The sequence below is a fragment of the Populus alba genome, chromosome 13 (genome assembly GCF_005239225.2).
Source record: "Populus alba chromosome 13, ASM523922v2, whole genome shotgun sequence".
NCBI classification, from domain to species: Eukaryota; Viridiplantae; Streptophyta; class Magnoliopsida; order Malpighiales; family Salicaceae; genus Populus; species Populus alba.
In genome coordinates, this window is record NC_133296.1 from 10,893,005 (window position 1) to 10,911,752 (window position 18,748).

Consider the following 18,748-nt stretch of genomic DNA (forward strand, 5'->3'; position numbering starts at 1 on the left):
AATCCTGTTACACGCCCTCGGTCAAAACACATTGCCATTGACTATCACTTTGTCCGAGAACTTATCGCTAATGGCTCTTTGAAAATAGGCTTTGTTCCTTCCCATCTGCAGCTTGCTGATTCGCTTACCAAAGGAGTCACCAAGCCTCAGTTTTTCCTCTTTCGAAGCAAGCTTAGCACTCTCCCTTCTCCCACGCTCACCTTGCAAGGGGTGATAAGGGAGAATCTCATGATTCTCCATAACATACGCTGCTATCCCTTCTGTTACTGTAATATTGCTAATATATAGCTGTAGGATAATTACGCAATTCATTGTATCCTTATCTTTCCTATTATTTAGCAATGTATAGCTGTCGTTATGTTAATATATAATGAATACACGCCTCCTTATTAGGTTAAGGAGACATTCATCCATTCTACTGTTTTGTAAACATCTTTACTTTCCACGCCATTTGTTTATGTTGTCATGTATATAGGGCGGTGTGACGATTATTTTTTTAAATTGAAAATAATTGAGAATGGTGTGGGACAAAAAAAAATTCTTGTTTTTCATTGATAGAATAAAAAAATAAAAATTACCACCTAGTATTTAACAATTATTCATATAATTTCAACACTTTTCCCTATTTCCATAACATGCAAACCATGTTCCCTAAACATGCTTATATCATAAACTTTCAAGATAAAATCTAATATTTATTCCACATCATATATCTCTCACATACACATCAAATTAACACACAATTTCTCTAATTTCCATTCAATTTCTCCATTTCCCCAAACTTCCATCATGTATCACAACATGTCAATATCCATTAAGTAAAAAATTCTACTTCAATTACCATTTCTAAGGCTTCCATATAAATCCATGAATGTGCATATCACAAAATCATACCAAATTTCACATACATGATTTTCCCTACACTTATACAACATAAAATCCAAATCAAAACTCTTTCCCAAATATAGTTTACTCATATCTATACATTAAATGGACATACATTATCACACAATTTAAGCGAAGTTTTTCATGTCCTACAATATTCTCCATGGTCAGCCCTAATGACACCTATCTCCCCTTGTTGTGTTTTGAATTTTTCTCTTAATATTTTCATCCAATCATCATTTTCATGTCAACTTAAACAAAATCCTACAAACCACCCTTTTCCTCAAAAACTTTTCATGAACCCTAGAATTAAAAATGTGAATTTTTTTCTCTTCCCCATAAAACAAAGTATCTTATGGGTTTAATTGAGAAAAAATCCTTTACCTTTATTAAAAAAACTCAATTGAATGAGCAAACCTCACCAAAACCCAAGCTTTCTCTCTCTAGCTGTTATATGTTCCATCACATTCTTTCTCTTTAAAATACCCCCTTTTGATTTGTTTTCCTAGATAGAAACATTTTTAAACCCTCTTAACACTCAAATCTTGGAAGATTACCATTTAATTTCTTAAAAAACAATTGAGCAAAATCAAGCTTCTCCGCCCTTAAAAAGAGCTTTCAACTAAAAATAGTAGCAAAAAAGTACCATGGGAAATTGTTTTATTAAATTATGACAATTCCATTACCAAATATCTCTATGATATTTCTCTGTATTTTTGTTTTATTATTAGCATTATCGCAAGGTCTTCCTAAACTTTGATTAACTTGAACTTTTATTTTAAGATAGAGAAATATGTCAAGAGTTTCATTGTAAGATTTCAATCAGATCCTATAGTTAAATTGAGATTTATACTTAATATCGTAAAACTAAATAGTAGGTAGTTTTATGTAAAAATTCAAATTTTGTATATTATTTTATTTACTTAGATCCTCAATATTTTTGAATTAATTTATTGGGCACTCTCATCAATTAAAAAGATAAAGATATCGAGGAAACAAAATTTTCTATGAGATAGAGAAAGTAGTTATTTCACTTGTTAAGAAGCAATATCTACCAAGACTTGTTTACATACAAAATGTGACAAGAAAAATGATTTTGGTAATACTAGACGCTGATAGTTTATTCAATATCTAATCAATTAAGAAATGTTTTAATCATGGATTCAAAATCCAATTTGTCATTAAAACTTGCCCAGGAATTGCTCAAATAAATTAAACAATGCTAACTATTGTTTTGTAAATCCAATATGAATGGTATGCTTTTAAATGAATTTAGTGTAAATATCAGCCACAAGCTAATGCTGTAAAGTTTCTCCTTTTTTTTCACACACACAGTTTCTTATCGGGATGAGCCAACAATCATAGAATGGGAATTAATGAATGAACCACGCTGCCAGGTTGACTACTCAGGAAAGACTGTAAATGTAAGAAACAATGTTAGCAACCATGAATAATACAGGTAGCCATCGGGTTAATTATAATATATTCTGCTAACGATCTCCTTGAAATATAACAGTGATGAGTTCAAGAGATGACACCCTATGTGGATGTCAAGTCATTGGATAGACTCGAAGACAATACTGAAGAAGCCTTTGGTTTTTGCTGAATTTGGGGAAGGATCCAGGGTACAGTACAAGTGTGAGGGATTCTTTCTTGAATATAGTCTATATATACAAGCATCTACAACCTTGCTAGAAATGGAAGGACGTTTGGTGGTGGCTTGGTTTGGCAAATCTTGGCTGAATGCTTGGAATCATATTATGATGGATACAAGATTGTTTTATCTCAAAATCCACCAACAAGCAATGTCTTTGCTCAACAATCTAGTAAGATGACGACTCTCGAACAAATTCATACTGAGAAGCTGAACTTGAATGTATATATAGGATTGAGTTAGAAAATCATTTCAAGAAGTCCATCATCTCAATGAAGCTAGTGAGAGAAAGACTAGAAGCAGAAGATAGACATATATGGGTAGTCAAGTAGTCCATTATCTCAATGAAGCTAGTGAGATATAGGTTTTGACCGAGTTACCAGGTTACAGGGTTTTGACTGGGTCATCAGGGTTTTGACCGAGTCACCGAGTCATCCGGATCAATTCTTCTTCTTTTTTAAATTAAAACGATATTATTTTAGTAAAAAAAAAAGTTAACAAGTTGCAACCAAGTCGTTGTTTCACCTCTGGTATTTTTTTTATTATTTTTTTAAATCCGGTCTGGTTCTAGCCTCGGGCAACCGGGTCCCAGATCAAACCATTAAGTTAGGCTGGATTTCAAAACTATGTCATTGTTTTTTAATAAATAGTCTGGCTATGGCTACCGGACAGTGACCCTGACGATGGCTCTAACATAATGTTAGGTCCAAAAATCAGAATCATCCGTCCTTCATAGAAATTATGACTTCCTCTCTCTAAAAAGTTGAGTGTATGAACCTACGAGAAAAGAGGTTTAATGACAACTCAAGTCAGGCATTTGTCAACTTTCAGGCTATCCGATTAGATATGAACAAGAAAGATTATACTCGAGCCAGATGGAAAGATCAACATAAATCCTTCATTGCAAACAAATAAAAAGTAAAAGACATACACCATAGGAATGGATTTAAGGAGTTAGAGATGAATACCCACTAGAGCTTTCCGATTATTGATACGGCCAGCTTTAGCTTCTAATCACCCAAGTGTTTTAACTGCTTTTTAAAATTATTTTTAAATTTGCTTTTTACATTAAGAAGCATTAAAATAATATATTTCATGTTTTTAAATGATTTTAACCATAATTATTAAATATGACTTGAAAATTAAACCCGATCAAAAAATCAAATTTCAGGTTACATGAATTGACCCGGTTTAATTTAGAAGAAAAAAAATATATATTTGAGGTTTTAATATTTTGCATGAAAAAGTTTTGAAACAATGCATATTTATGTAGGCTATAAAAAAATACGAAGCATGAAATTAATATAATTATCTCATAAAATAATTGAAAACAATTCATGTAAATATAAATTATAAGAAAAAATATAAGATTTAAAATATAGTATAATTATCTCACATCAAAATATTAAGAAACAAGTTATGTTAATGTAAATTATATATAATTGTTCCAAGTTTAAAAATTAAAAAACAAATGTAAATTTAAACTATAAAAAAAATATAAAGTTTAATATTTATAAGCTAATTTTTTATTTTTCAAGTTTATTAAAAATAAACTATAAATGTAAAGAAAAAAAATAACAAGACTACCCGAGTAATTTTAAAGTTAACCTGACAAGTTTTACCAGACCAATTGTATTTTAAGTAGTTTTTGTGGTTTAAGACCTGGACAAGCTAGGTTTCAATTTCCATAACTATTATTTAAAATATGTAATATAAGAGAAAAAAAAATTAAAAAATATATTATTTTAATATATATATATATATATATATATATATATATAAATTAAAAATCACTTTAAAATAGAATTCATACCAATCTCTACATCGCGGCCAGAATGTGCAACAGACTCCATCTTTTTATTATTTCTACCAGTTGGAACTGGGTGTGTTTGAAGAATACAATTTTCCTGCCAAAGCTATTCCCGATATCAAAATCTCAATTGAACGGCGGCTTGATACAAAATTACAAAGTGAAGAAAAGAAATATTGCTTACAGTTTTAATCACAACATACTACAAACTCACAGCCACAACCAGTAATCAATAACAAACCACACAATCTCCAATACCTACTGGCTGAATATCTAATCTTCAACATTTGACATAACACAGCCGTCTCTGCGCATTGGATGATTTTACTTAACGAGTGCACTTCTCAGATCTCTTCTTCCTCTTCTCATATGGTAAAGGCAATCCAACTCATTATAGCAAATCTAGAAGAGGGGGTTGTTCAGATTGTGGCTTTGCATGGCTAGACCTCAAGGTTGATGTGCCACCCCTCCCTCTTCCTCTTCCTCTGCCCACGGCACTTGTTGGGGGTGGAGCAAGTTTTATTGCAGTCTGCTCATTCTTGCTGGAACCAAATATGGATCCAAGATCTGTCGGCTTTGTGTTGTTATAAGAACCCAGAATTGATGTATTCTGGTTCTGTTTCAAGAAACCAATAGAGCTTTGGGGATTAGGACCACTGTTCAAACTACCAGAATTCACAGCAGAAGTGCCTTGATTTGGTTTCAATGGATCCAATGAACTTTGGTTGTTGAAGGCCCAGCTGATATTTCCTTTGTTCTGGAAATTCATAATGTCGGGTGTGTTTGTGATCAAATTTGAACTGTAACTATTTGGCTGCAGTCCTGTTGTGCCATTGTTAGAAGCCCCAGAACCACTAGAAATGCCACTTGGTCTTGGAGGCCAATCAGCAAAAGGATCTATTTCATTAAAACTTGAAGTGGATGTTGCTCCTGCATCCATTTGCTTGTTTCCAATATCTATCTGAGTTACAGTTGAAGATGCCCGTGGAGGCCATTCTATATCGATTGGAGGGCATGATATGGCTGTTTGCTTACTGGAAACTGCAGATGTCATGGGAGATTCTGATTGCAAAAATGTTAATTGAACTGGCTGATTAGCAGAAATAAATGGAGTAGGTGCTGAGTTGCTTGCTAAAGCCCGATGTGCAGTGGCAGATCCTTTTGAGACAGGACCCCAATCCTCATCCCATGAGGTGCTACCCTTTGCTGCTGGTGCAACAGTACCACTTGTTTTGCTTGAGGCTGGAGGCTGAATCCCATTGGGAAAAGATGATGACTTCACCTCTGGAATTCCAGAATCTGTTACTGTAACTCCTCTTTTTTCTTCTATCATCCTATGATAAAAACCCCAAGTTTCAAATATATATATATATAAAGGTAAATTCATTAGCATGTTCGTGCAGAAAACATTAATAGATAAATTACTTAGAAAAAGAGAATTCAGATGATGAAAGAACAGCGGTTTTATTCTTCGGATAGTAGAAAAGGGTTTAGTGGTCTGTGGGGGCAACAAAATGCTGAATACCTGAGGATATCCTTCACAAAGAGCATATACTTGGCAAACTGCTGAACATTCAATTGCTGAGCAGTGAGCAGAGGTGTGAGAAGTGGAAGAACATGCTCCGTAACAAATTCTACTCCATGCTGACAAGAATTAACCAGGAAAATGAGAAATAATTTCTATACATACCACATGGAGATGAATACTAATATAGCTGCAAAAGATAGTCAACTACCAGATACCATTACCTGCTTGAGAATTGAGTTTGCAACACCAAGGGTACACATAAGGGTAGGAGGAGTACGATCAACTGCCGTACAACGTTGAATTGTTTGCAGGATATCTAAAATAGCATGTTTATCGAGTGTGCTAACAAGATCTCCAAAGCATAGCAGAGCATTGACTCTTACCTGCCAATATAAACATACAGTTAGTTTCAGATTATATACCCCCAAGGCCCACAGGGTCACCTATTGAAACAGAGAACAGTTAAAAACCTACTTTAATTACTGAATAGACTTTCAACTACTAGAAGAATGTAGTGATATGACCACACACTGAGGATAGTCTAAGACGTATATAATTAACCTATGCTCTAGTAAATTCTTGCTGGGAAACGCCACAAAAGATTAACTAAATTCAACTCTATTAATCTAATATGAATTAACTTGTAAACTCAAAAACATACATACCGCAGCAACAGTTGTTTTGAGAGCTAATCCATGAACACGAGGCAAAATTGCTTGTTTCACCAGCTGAAAATAATTAAAATGAGTATATATTAAGACACTGTATGTAAGAACTTCAGCACCTCTCCAGTAAGGCATGCCAATAAAAAGTTACCAACCATTGTTTAGTAGCATTTTGCAAATGTTTCTGCCCTGTCATGCAGCAAGTTATTAACAAACACACGTGTACACACACACACAATATATATATATATATATATATATATATAAGTGACTAGGGTAAATTTATGAGTTGTGGACTTGCTTCTATTTATATAACCTCCATGGTCCAAGCAACTGGAATATTTAGGTAACAAGGAACTTTGATTATTCACAATGCCATGCTACCACAACATTGAGATTAATTAAAGAATTCAATTCCCCATGGGGGGGGAAGGATTAATGGTTAGGAACTATTTGGGAGTTGGCATAAACTGGTGTTTTAATAAATAAAGAAATATCATATTAAATGAATGAAGTAAAATAAAGCCACAGCTTAAGCTCTTGGAGAAAATAAGCCATCCACAAGATTTCTTAAAAATTATCAATTCCATGTGTTGAACTTGCCATGAGGCTGGTTCTAGGCATGCATGTGAGAGTAATAAAATATACACCTTTCTCTAATAGAGTAAGCAGGATGTTCAAAAAAAGTAAAGTAAAAGTGAACCACTCCCTCTTATTAGACTGCCTGCCAGTCTCTCCCATTTCCCTTAATTTGCACCGAGGAACTTCTTTATCAGATAAACCAACCAGATGTCAACGAAACTTATTGTTAACATTCTGTGTTTAACCTAAAGAAAACCTTCCAGGGCATCCTGACCAAACTACCAATATCTAGAATTAATTAACAGACAACACAAACACCACAATTATTATAGCAGACAAGACAGATGCACACCCTTAATAATAGAGATTCCATGTTTGGCATGCCACACACGCGCACACAAGTCAGTGTCACAAGAGAGAGAGAGAGAGAGAGAGGTGATAAGAAGCATGGGGTTCTTCCATAATCTATTTGCACAAGGGTATTATGTAAGCTAAACAAAGATGCAAGTCATTAATATCAGCAGTGGATAAAATTCTATCTTTCAGTGTGGAGTTCCAAATATAACCATTAGTCAAACCTAGAGAAAGCACATAACAGATCCAACTTCATAATCATCGTCTTTGATAACATGAGCCATTCCAAACTATACCAACTTATCCAACTCAATTAACGTGTCATATCAGCTAAAGAGGCAAAAATCCACATTCAGCTTTGTTCTAGCATTCCATCCATATCAGTTTGGATTTTTTTTATTTGTTGAACTCTATAAAAACTATCAGTTGTTTTGTACTCATTTTTTCTCCATTTCAATCCTTAAATGATATTTCTTATAGGTGAACCACTGTTAGTTGGCCTCAAGCAACTTATAAATTTGTCCTACTAAACTGAGTGTTGACAACATATGATTTAAGTTGGTTATTGATGTTTGACCCAGAGAAAAATTGCAAACACTTGAAAATTGTTCTGTTGGACTACTTTTTTACTTAAATCCTTGAATTACTCTTTTTTATTAAAAGTTGAAATTTTGCTTTATTCAAAAGTCAAAAACTATCTTTCAATTATTTATTTTGACTTGATGGTTTACGGAATTTAGAAAATACAGAGAAAGAGTGGCTTCTATAGCATTCTCACCAAATGTTCTATTCAATTTAAGTATTTTTCTTAAAAAGCAAATTTAAAGCAACTTTTCTTTGGTTATGACTGGAAAGAATCTATAACTGATGTCAAAACACTTTAAATTACTAAGAGAGAGAGAAGGAAGGAAAAATAGAGTTTCTCAATAACATTGTGGTGATCCTCAATCACAATTACCGGTAACAACAATGATAGCTATTGGAAACAAGAAACACAACGATACAGAAGAACTCTTTGCAAATTGAATATGGGCTCAATGAATTGCAGAGTTTAATGGCCAAAAAAATTTAGATGTAGATGAATTTATTATATTTCACATGCTCTCCTAATTGGACCCACCCTCCTCAACCTGCGTGTGTTTTGGGTTATAAACAGTCTAATACATCAAGTCATTGGGTATCAGAAAACTTCTACCAATAAAACGAACAAAATTTCTGTTTTCCTAGGAAAAGATGGCATGCATTTATATTAAGCAAGAAAGGCATACTTGAAAGAGATCATGTGCGAAGTGAAAACAACTCCAAAGTAAAAGAATGGTTACAGGAAAAAGAATAAAAAATGAAAGATTCCATAAGAATGATTATCAAATGAAAATGGAAGTACATAAATGCCACATATTGTGTGTGTGTGGGTGGGCACATTCATAATTTCATACAGATGGCAGTCACCTGAACATCTAGTTGCTTGGCAAGAAAGGATGATTTTCTCAAAACTTCCTCTTGAATGCGCGGATCTGTATCATCATAAGCTCGAACGAGCAAGGGCAGAACATGGGATATTAAGTTATCCTGACTAGTCTACAATAATTGCATAACAAACAATATTAGTATCAAATATTTTTATTGAAATAAGCAAGGTATTTTTAACAATGATTCTCAATGTCACATGTTTAAAAAACCAAAAACAAAAAAGGCTATAAGGAATGGGGTAAGGCCATAAAGGGAGAAGGAAACTCAATACTCCGATTGAAGTTTCTATCAAGAAATTTTTAGCACCATGCCTAACTAAAATTCAGATGCTTCTCAAAAGGATTTTGGTGTTTTTCATTTATAAAAAACATAAAAAAAAAAAAAGATAAAAGCGTCAACAAGTGAGTTGTTTTATAAAGGTTTCAATTAATGTTTCCAACCCCATGAATGAGAATTACATATACATTTCTCAACTAGCTAGTTGAGAGTATCAAATTTTTTAGGAACCAGATGCTCTAGGTACAGCTAACCCCTTTCAACTAAGAAAAAGTATGGCACTGAAAATAGCGGCTAATGAGTAACAGAACTTAGAATAATAATTTGTTGAGACTTGTTCAACAAGAAGCTTTTTCATCATTCAAATAAATCTGCTATTTTTTTCCATTGAGAGATGCCCATGTGCTGCCCCACCTGCACTTTGGACTTGAACCTGAGACCATAACCCCACAATCACCTTGCATTTTGCAAGGAGATAGCCACAAGAACAGGAAGTTTTTGCTTAATGATTTTCTTACGAGATGAAAGAAACTAATTGGACAGGAAAAAAAATATGAATAAAAGCCTTCCAATAAAAATATCATATGACCAACTAATAAATCCTTCCAAAAAAAACCCCTAAAGTCATATGATCAGGTCTAATGAACTAAATACTATTCTTGGGCACTCCGCACAATTACTAGGTGAACATGAAGATGAACTTATAAACCTTTCAATTTGCCAATCTTTTCATTTTCCTGAACCCAATAAAATATAGATAAAATCAAAAAAACTTAGCACTAGAAGCAACTTAACACCATATGCAAACACATCCTTCAAATCCACCATGCACAAGAACAGCACATATAGTTACCTTGTTGATAACAAGTTCAGCATGCTTCACAAGCAGCAGTAGTGTCTCGCCTGCAGCAGTACTGAGGACAGGAATGAGAGCTGGAAGTGTTGATAGCTCAAAGTCAATTTTATCCTACAATAGATATTAAGAAATCAAATTGCTTTTCCAGCTTGTAAGACATTAATGAATCTTAATAATAACTGGAAGATAAAAAAAAATATATATATATTGTATGAAGAAAAATCCCTTGTTTTACTTCCATATCAGAGAGAATGGGTGACTGGAAATTAATAGTCTGAAAAAGTTAATGAAAACTTGCCATAGTAAAAATTTAAATTAGCATAAACATTCTCAACAGAGAAACTAATATAAAAGTTATTTCAGACTCAGCCATTCAAGCAAATGCCATATCAACATGACAAAAAAATTCCAGTACAAGATTAAAACATAAACTCTACTTCAGATGTATTTGGACTTTGTAAAGCATAAAAAAGCTAAAGAAGGTGAGGAGGGCAGGAGGAGAGAGAGCTATTAACTCTACCAAAATAACACCAATTAAAATATTTTTCCCAGAACCAAACAGAAGTAACAATGGAACATCATTTACAATTAGAAATGTAGACATTCTATCTCTTTATGCTAGTAGGCAGTATGCCTCTATCAATGTGCACACAATATTTCCACCTAAGCCTGTAATTTGTCCATCAAATGTTTGTCTATACCATCACCAAACCATCTTGCCCCAAACCACTACCACCAGCTCCCTACTTTAGGGATTATGAGCAGTACCTGGGACTCTGCTATGGTGAGAACCATGGGGAGAATCATTGGTTGCATGACCATATTCCTAAGTTCAGCACATAAGGGTGGAAGAACCTGCATGAAAATCTTTTTTAGTGAACTTGACCTCTTGTTGTGACAAAAGAAATACCAGAATGAAATAAAAGCTCGAAGTAAAGCATAAATCCAGCATCCTAAAATTAGCATTGCTCAACCACGTGATTGAAAACATGGATGTTTATACGCATGCAGGTAAAAACAAAGCACTGTTCGTATAAAAAATCTGTAAGTGGTTAAAATTTTCAATGGGCTTCCTTGAGTACAAAAGTAATGTTTTATACTGAACATATAACCTCAAAAATATAGCTATATAACCCAACTAGAAAATTGAACAAGAGACAATATGAGTAGATAACAAAAGCTATAACCTTATATCGCAGCACACGGGTGTCGAAGTCTTTCCACATATTCTGATAATGCTTTTAAGAACTCAGACTTCTGCATGTTATCTCTTTCCTGTAAGAAATAGGATCAGTCAGAAAAGTATATAATTTCCACACATGTTCTCAATGAAATTTAATTATTCTCAAGCGCATCCCAAGTAAATTTATCCCAGAACAAGTGATAATCAAGATAAAATTCTAATGCATACAAGCATGTGGTCTAGGAAGCGAAGAGCGCGCAGCCTAGTGTCATTCCGGAAAAAAGGAGAACCTGCAACAAGAGAACATAGATCTTAAGAAACAATAAGATAAACAAGAAAAAATTAAGAAAGGTACACTCTTTCTTTACAAACAACTTCTAATAACTAAAACAAGCTGCAATGTTATAATGTTGCAGGGGTTGAGACAGCCACTCAAAAATGGTTAACATTCCATCCAGTCCATTGGATAAAAAAAATTATACTCAACACTATATATTGTTAATTCTAATGCAGAGAATTCCCCATGTTCTGTTAAAACTTGAAAGATTTACAAGAAAGTGGAAAGTGGAATGATATAGAATGACAAAACAAGAAATGGCAACAGAAAAATTGGTATGGATGATTGACAAGTGCCTTGGACTTTTAAAAAAGGCAAGCGCATACCAGAATTATATAAATAGTAATTGCCATATCATTCAATTTAACTATGGGGACAAAAACAATCCATCGATGAGCATCTAAGTGGAGTTGTCTTTATATGAAATATCTTTACTTCAAAGATTTTCTGAATCGAACATATAGGTTTGAGAGGATTTAAATCCTTAATACTTTTGTTATGGGTTCTCATGAAAATTTACTTACAGAAAGGAACAGCAGACTACATTAAACTACACTCCACATCTCTCCAACTTTCTGTTTCTTTCGTACACGTCAATTTGTTCTAGTATGTTATTACATTCCCCACCAAAGCTTGGACATTAATGTGTGAAAAGAGAAACTCTATATATAGACAGATAGATATGCATATAAACAAATGACAGAATCCTAAAGGCTCATGTTTTACCTGTAAAAATCCATAGCTGTTTGGCCTGAAAGATTCATTTGCAGAGAGCATCTTCTGCAGGTCAGGAACTAATTCTGGTGGAATAGAGGAGAAAGCTGCACTGGATAAGTAATTCAAGGTATTCATGTACTGCAGAAAGGAAAAACAAAAATAATTAAAATTCATTATCTTTGCTTGTAACAGAGTTGATAACATATAATCTGAAACTGAAATGGGGTCCAATAGCACAAAAATAATGTGGATGATGGCGTTAAAAAACAGTTTATGACTGTCCGATGCTCCAGTCCTAGAGACTAATTGAAAATCTTACTGTTCTCAAACCTGTGTTCTGTGTCACCTTTGTTACAACAATATGGAATAGAACAAATTAAGAACAAATCCAAAAGGACTGGAGAGATTGGAGAGCATTGATATTCTAGTTTTCTTCTCTGTTTTGGTTTCAGGTTCTCATGTTTAGCAGGAAAAAATCTTTATCTCCCAGTTAGCTATGCCTCCATTTTCTCTTAATAGAAACCCACGAAGTGCCTGACCATGAAGTGCTTTGCATCCTAATTCTTTTCCCAAATCATATCCCACCTGAGAAAACAAACATATGCTTCCCAAGACATTCTAAAATTAAAAAAAAAAAAATTGTGATGGACATTCTCCATAGAACATCCCTTATAAGAGTTAATTTTTACAGGAAGAGAAAAGTAAAAGAACCCCACACCCCGCCAGGAAAAGAAAAATAAATTGATAAATGCGAAGGTAGAAGTGTTATTGTTAAAAGGTGAGAGTCATTAACAAGGACTTGGGTAACATGACACCTGATAAGCCTATTTCCTCACTAGGACAAGCTTTGCTTTCATTAGGTCCCATATCAATTGTTTCCATGCTTTCCAACCTTGGAAAAGAAATTCAGAACATTTTTCAGCTGCATGTTCAAATTTTCACTTCAATGACTTCAACTCAAAAAAGGGACAACTTCAGGACAAAAAGAAACCGCATAAGGGGACTAATGCAGGCTTTTTTATACTGATGTAGCTTAGTTTACAGGATGATAGAAGGATGTATGTGTGTTTCTAATGCCTTAGATATCACAAGGCGAAGCAACCAAGGGGTTGCAGTATCAATGGTTCAACTGGCTAGTTCTGTAGGAATTGCATATCAATGACCAATTTGTTACAGGCACTGTTACATTCTTTTAAGGAATAATAAAATCCAATGCACTTGCTAAGGTCAGATAGAGTCCATTGATCAAACAATAAGTTGGAGGGGAACTCTCCTTTAGATTTGATAAGCATATAACTTAAAACTTTTTTCTTTGTTTCTAGAAAAAATAGAAGCACATTTTAGATACATTCAATGTCAATAACTCAGAGAAAGCAAAAAATTTAAATTACCATCTTCACATTGTTGTGGCAGTCAAACAAAGGCTTGTGAGCAATCAGTTGGTAGGCAAGGCATCCAAAACTAAAAATATCAGAAGAGCATCCAGCTGAGGGTGCTTTGCTCCTAACTAGTTCAGGTGCGGTGTAATTCAGTGATGGCTGAAGGGGCAGCATAGAGTCCTCATCATCATATTCCTGGAAATCCAGGTAAAACAGGAAATAACAGATAAATCTTTGCTTGAAGTATGTTTTCTGATACTTACACAAGGAAACTGAATAAAGAACTTCACAAAAGGGGCATATGGTAAACAGGTTCTTTGCCTTTGATGATGAACAGTGGTTGGCCCCTGGTGAGGATAGAGGATTTCTGCTCATGTATTTCGTGGTATTGGGGAAGAAGGATCTCAATATGATATGAAAATGGGCTATTTTTGAAGTGATCTGGGACACTTGGATGGAGGGGCAAAAAGCAAGAACTTTAACAATTCATCCCTCTCAAAGCAGTTGCTGTGGAACTTGTCTTTCTTTTTTACACTGCTTCAAGGGAGTTTAGAGAAGTGGCTTTACCTTTTAAGTTGCCACCAGTAACAATTATTTAAAGAGCCAATATGGTGGGATATGAAAGAGGAAAGAGGTGCGATTTGTAGGTTGGTCATAGTAAATCAATAAGTAGACCATGTGAAAGTTACATAGGATGGAGGTAGGGCCAGCTGTATAGATAAAATGTTCATAAAATAACCATGGTTGGAAAAGGATGGTGTCTGAATGAGTGATAATAGAGGAAATGACACAAACAAGGTATAAGCCTATTTGAAAAACACCAAGTTGAAAATTGAGGATAGGTCAATCTAAAAATGGCTGTGTCATGCAAAAACACCTTTAAATAGGTGGCCAAAATGATTTAGAGGAAAACCTAAATTGTCTTTATTTGGGAAAGGGGAAGGGCAAGCAGGACCAAAATAAAAATAATTCTTGAAACATAACCTAACAAAAAATTCAACTCACAGCATAATGAAAGGCCTGGGAACTAGCCAAATCGCCTGAAGCCTGATCTGTTGTTATTGCAAAACCAAATCCACCAAGCTTCCACGCTCCACTTGAAGTAATTAGAATATTCTGCAAGTTATAAATCTATTGTTAGATACATTAACCCCTAATGACAAGGATTAGTGACAGGTTCTCCACAACAATTAAGATAGTCAAATTGTGTTTGTTATCTTGATTGTGAAATTGAAAAACTTACAGTTGGGTGTTCATAAAAACAAGAGCTTTCAATTTCCAGACAACAATTTCCAAGTTGAGAAGATATTTCAAGAAATTCCCAAGTTTTTTTTTATCATACCAAGAGAAGTTTGATAGAAGTAAAGGGATTACACAAAACATATTTATTGTACTGATGTCATGTTTACATGGCCCATCCCTTCAAAAAAAAAACTTTATGTTTACATGGCCTATCACTTTTAAAAAAACCTTTATGTGACGGGGAGAGGGAGGGGGCAGCAAAATGAGAAGTTACCTCAGGAGATATAGCCCTGTGAATGAGATGTGCATTGTTATGGAGGAAGTCCAAGGATTCTGCAATTTGTAGCAAGCCATGCTCACCTCTAACAAGCCCATTTCCTACAAAACAAAAAACTTTCGTAATGCAATGCTTACCACCTATATTGATGGGAACAGTAGAATGATGAGTTAGAGCCCAAAAGCATGCGCTGCTCATAGGATGATAACGAGATCTTTGAATGTATAAAGAGCCCAAAAGCAAGCACTGCTCATAAGATGATAACAAGATCTTTGGATATATAAATTCCATTGGTCTAAACAAGATAAAGATATAGGCTGATGTACTATAAGAGATTATTTTCCCACCGAAGTCTTTTCCTTTGGAGCCATACCAACTTGGAAGAGTCTAACAGTTTAAGTCATTGAAACCCTTGAAAGGGTAAGGAAGAAGAGATGATGCCCAGCAATTGTACCTAGAGAGACTTCCAAACTCTATAGAGTCTAATTTGATTTCCTTCATGATGAGGTTAGCATGTTATTGAAGGAGTTCCTAGATTTCCTGGTAACATCTCATAATGCATTTCCACCATGTCATAGCGGACAAGCTTTTAATGAGATTGACTGTCCTTTCTCCACTATCCACTTCTCTTAACACTTGCTTTTAATATTTTAGTGAATTCCATGACTAATTCATTTCAGCTTTAAAGTTCTAATCACAATAAAAAGCTATTGCACAAACCATTCAAAGTCATTAATATTATTTTCCAAGTAACCTACATCAATTGCATCCCAGCCTGTAGTAAGTCAAAAGGGAGTGGAGGCACTTAAAATGATATTCGAGAGGTATTCTTTAACTGTTTTGGTAGCAAAAATGCAGATTAACCTTACAAAATGACTTCATGTGCAACCTTAAACTTCATCTTTTATCCGAAAGGTATTGCTATCAATCCTATTAGGGATACCCACAACCTAAGCCTATTTCTAATCACTCCACTATGCACATTATTTTTAACAAAATGGAGTTCAAATTAACAAACATAAACAATTCATTATCAAAGCTCACCATTCCCTTGAGCTCCTTAGGCACTTTCCCCACATTCTCCAAATTCCCAATCGCATTCGCCACCGACGCGAAAAAGCGGTTCCGTCACCATCGCCATCGCATTCTTATTCTCATCCAAAAGCCTGCACAACATGAACCACTCCGGATGCCTAATCCTAACCAACCTCGCAGCATCCGCTCGAATCACGTCCAAGAACGTATCCTCTGCCACCTTCGTTAAACCGCACGCGCTCGTGCTTCCGACAACGCCTTCTTATCCAGAACCCACACGCAAACCGTCGGTACTGGTGTGTGCGCGTTGACTCACGCGCTGCCTTGGCAGAATAGAGCTTCCAAGCGAGACCGGGTCCAGCTGAGCCGATCTGGTGAAGGGAGATCGTAGTCTTGCAAGGGTTTGGGACCCGTTACTTCTTGGACGGTGGTTTGTACGGTTTTTTCGATGACCGCTGCCGTTTTGGGCTAGCGCTTGTGTAAATGATTTCATGTTGAGAGACATTTTGTTTTCGTGAATTGACTAGTTTTTCTAATCAATCAATCAAAATTTTATTACACACGCAATCTTTATCTGTGGATTTTTCAACATCCGGTTGTGTTTTTAGATTTGTTCAGTGGAGGGAGAGGAGACGTGGTGGTGGTGGTGGTGGTGGTGGTGTGGTATCAAGTGGTGGTGAGATCAGGTGGTCGTTTTAGGTCTAACAAGAAAAATGTTTTGAATGTTTTTTCTTTGTATTTTTGACCTCTCTATATATATTTTTTCCTTCGTTAATTAGCTGTTTTTCGTGCTTTTATTAATTTGAATAATTGAATTATTTCGAAATTAGTTGGATTCATTCTCATATCTGGCTTGTGTGTTTCTTAATTATTTAATTTTTATTATTTTTTCCACTCTCAAAACTGTAAAACTTGGACCAAGGAATTGTTTGGATACACTGTTCAAGCCGCATTGTTTTAAAAATTTAAATTTTTTTATTTAAAATTAATTTATTTTATTTTTTTATTGTTTTGATATATTATTATGAAAAATAATTTTTAAAAAATAAAAAAATATTATTTTAATATATTTTTAAAATAAAAAATACTTAAAATATTATAGACACAATTTTTTTAGAATTGTACTAATGGTTCAAAGTAATTTTTATTTAAAAATACATTAAAAAAAATATTTTTTAAAAAATTACTATCTTGTGAAATAAATTATTTGTGTAAAGAATTGAAAATTTCTTTCAATTTTCTATATTTTATATCTTCCCCTGTTTAAGTGATATCTAGTTATACTTGTTTTTATGGGAGAAGTTTTTTGTGGGTGAGACTTGTGTTTTTACATAATCTGTTAATTATTATAAAAAAATTATTAAAAATTTTGGCTAATGTTCCAAGTCAGACAAACTTTTAAAAATATATAAAAAAATATTAAAAGAGCAAAGAAAATTTTTGCTATATTCTTAAACTTGGTTTTAATAGGTTAATTTTTGAAATCTCTCAACCTAACTTTTGGCCTTTCTCAAGTTCCAAACTAAATCGCGTAGGAGTTGATCCAAATTAAATTGATTAATTTCATGGATCAAAGTGCAATCTTATGACTAATAAAAACATGACTTAGTTTTTAACAAAACTATAAGATAATAACTTTTTTTCACAAAAGCTATTGACACAATGACAAACTAGATCGATTTTATTTTACAAGCAAAATCGTGTCATTGACTCCATTGAGTTTAATTAAAAATATTATAAAATATTTTTTAAATTATATGATAAAAATATATGGTCATGAGCACCAACCGAACAATAAAACTTATTTGAAACAGTGATAACCTAAAAAAATAAAAATAATAAAAGCATGCAGTTTATTTCTCAACCAATCCAATATTGAATGATAGAATTGAGAAAAAAACTATTAAAAACAAGTAATTGACCAAAACCAAAAAGGCATATTCAATTAGTAGGTGAACTCATCAAATCTATGGACTGAGTAACCAAGCTAGCACGCCAAACCTGTGAACCGGGTTATGGACTCCAGTGAGATTAAAATTTTTATTCCAAAACTATTTTTGATTTAACTACATGATAAATAATAATAATAATAATAATAATAATAATAATAACTGATCGCAAAATAAAATATCAACCTAATACTGAGATGCTATAAAAAATTAAGTGACAAATGAAGATCAAAATATTTAACATTGCAGCATAGATAATTTACCATGTTGTGTTTAATGAATATTTTTATCAAAATAAATTTGTAATAGAAAAACACTTAAAACTATAATAGAAATCAACACACACATAAAATTTATTGAATAAAAATATACAAAAAAATGCAAAACATGCACATATGGAAAATATTATAAAAAATTAATATAAAAAGAAACAAATTTAATCTATATAAAATTCCAAAAAAATTACATATGAATTTTTCATACCTCTTTAAAAATTAAACATACCCAATATCATTAAAAAAATCATCACAAAGGAATTAAAACATAAAC

At 33.6% G+C, this 18,748-nt stretch overlaps 1 pseudogene; it reads right to left on the reverse strand.

The window, feature by feature from the left end:
• Nucleotides 1-4,372: 4,372 nt before the first annotated feature.
• LOC118059370 (SCY1-like protein 2 B) lies at nucleotides 4,373-16,770 on the reverse strand (annotated as a pseudogene).
• Nucleotides 16,771-18,748: the final 1,978 nt, after the last annotated feature.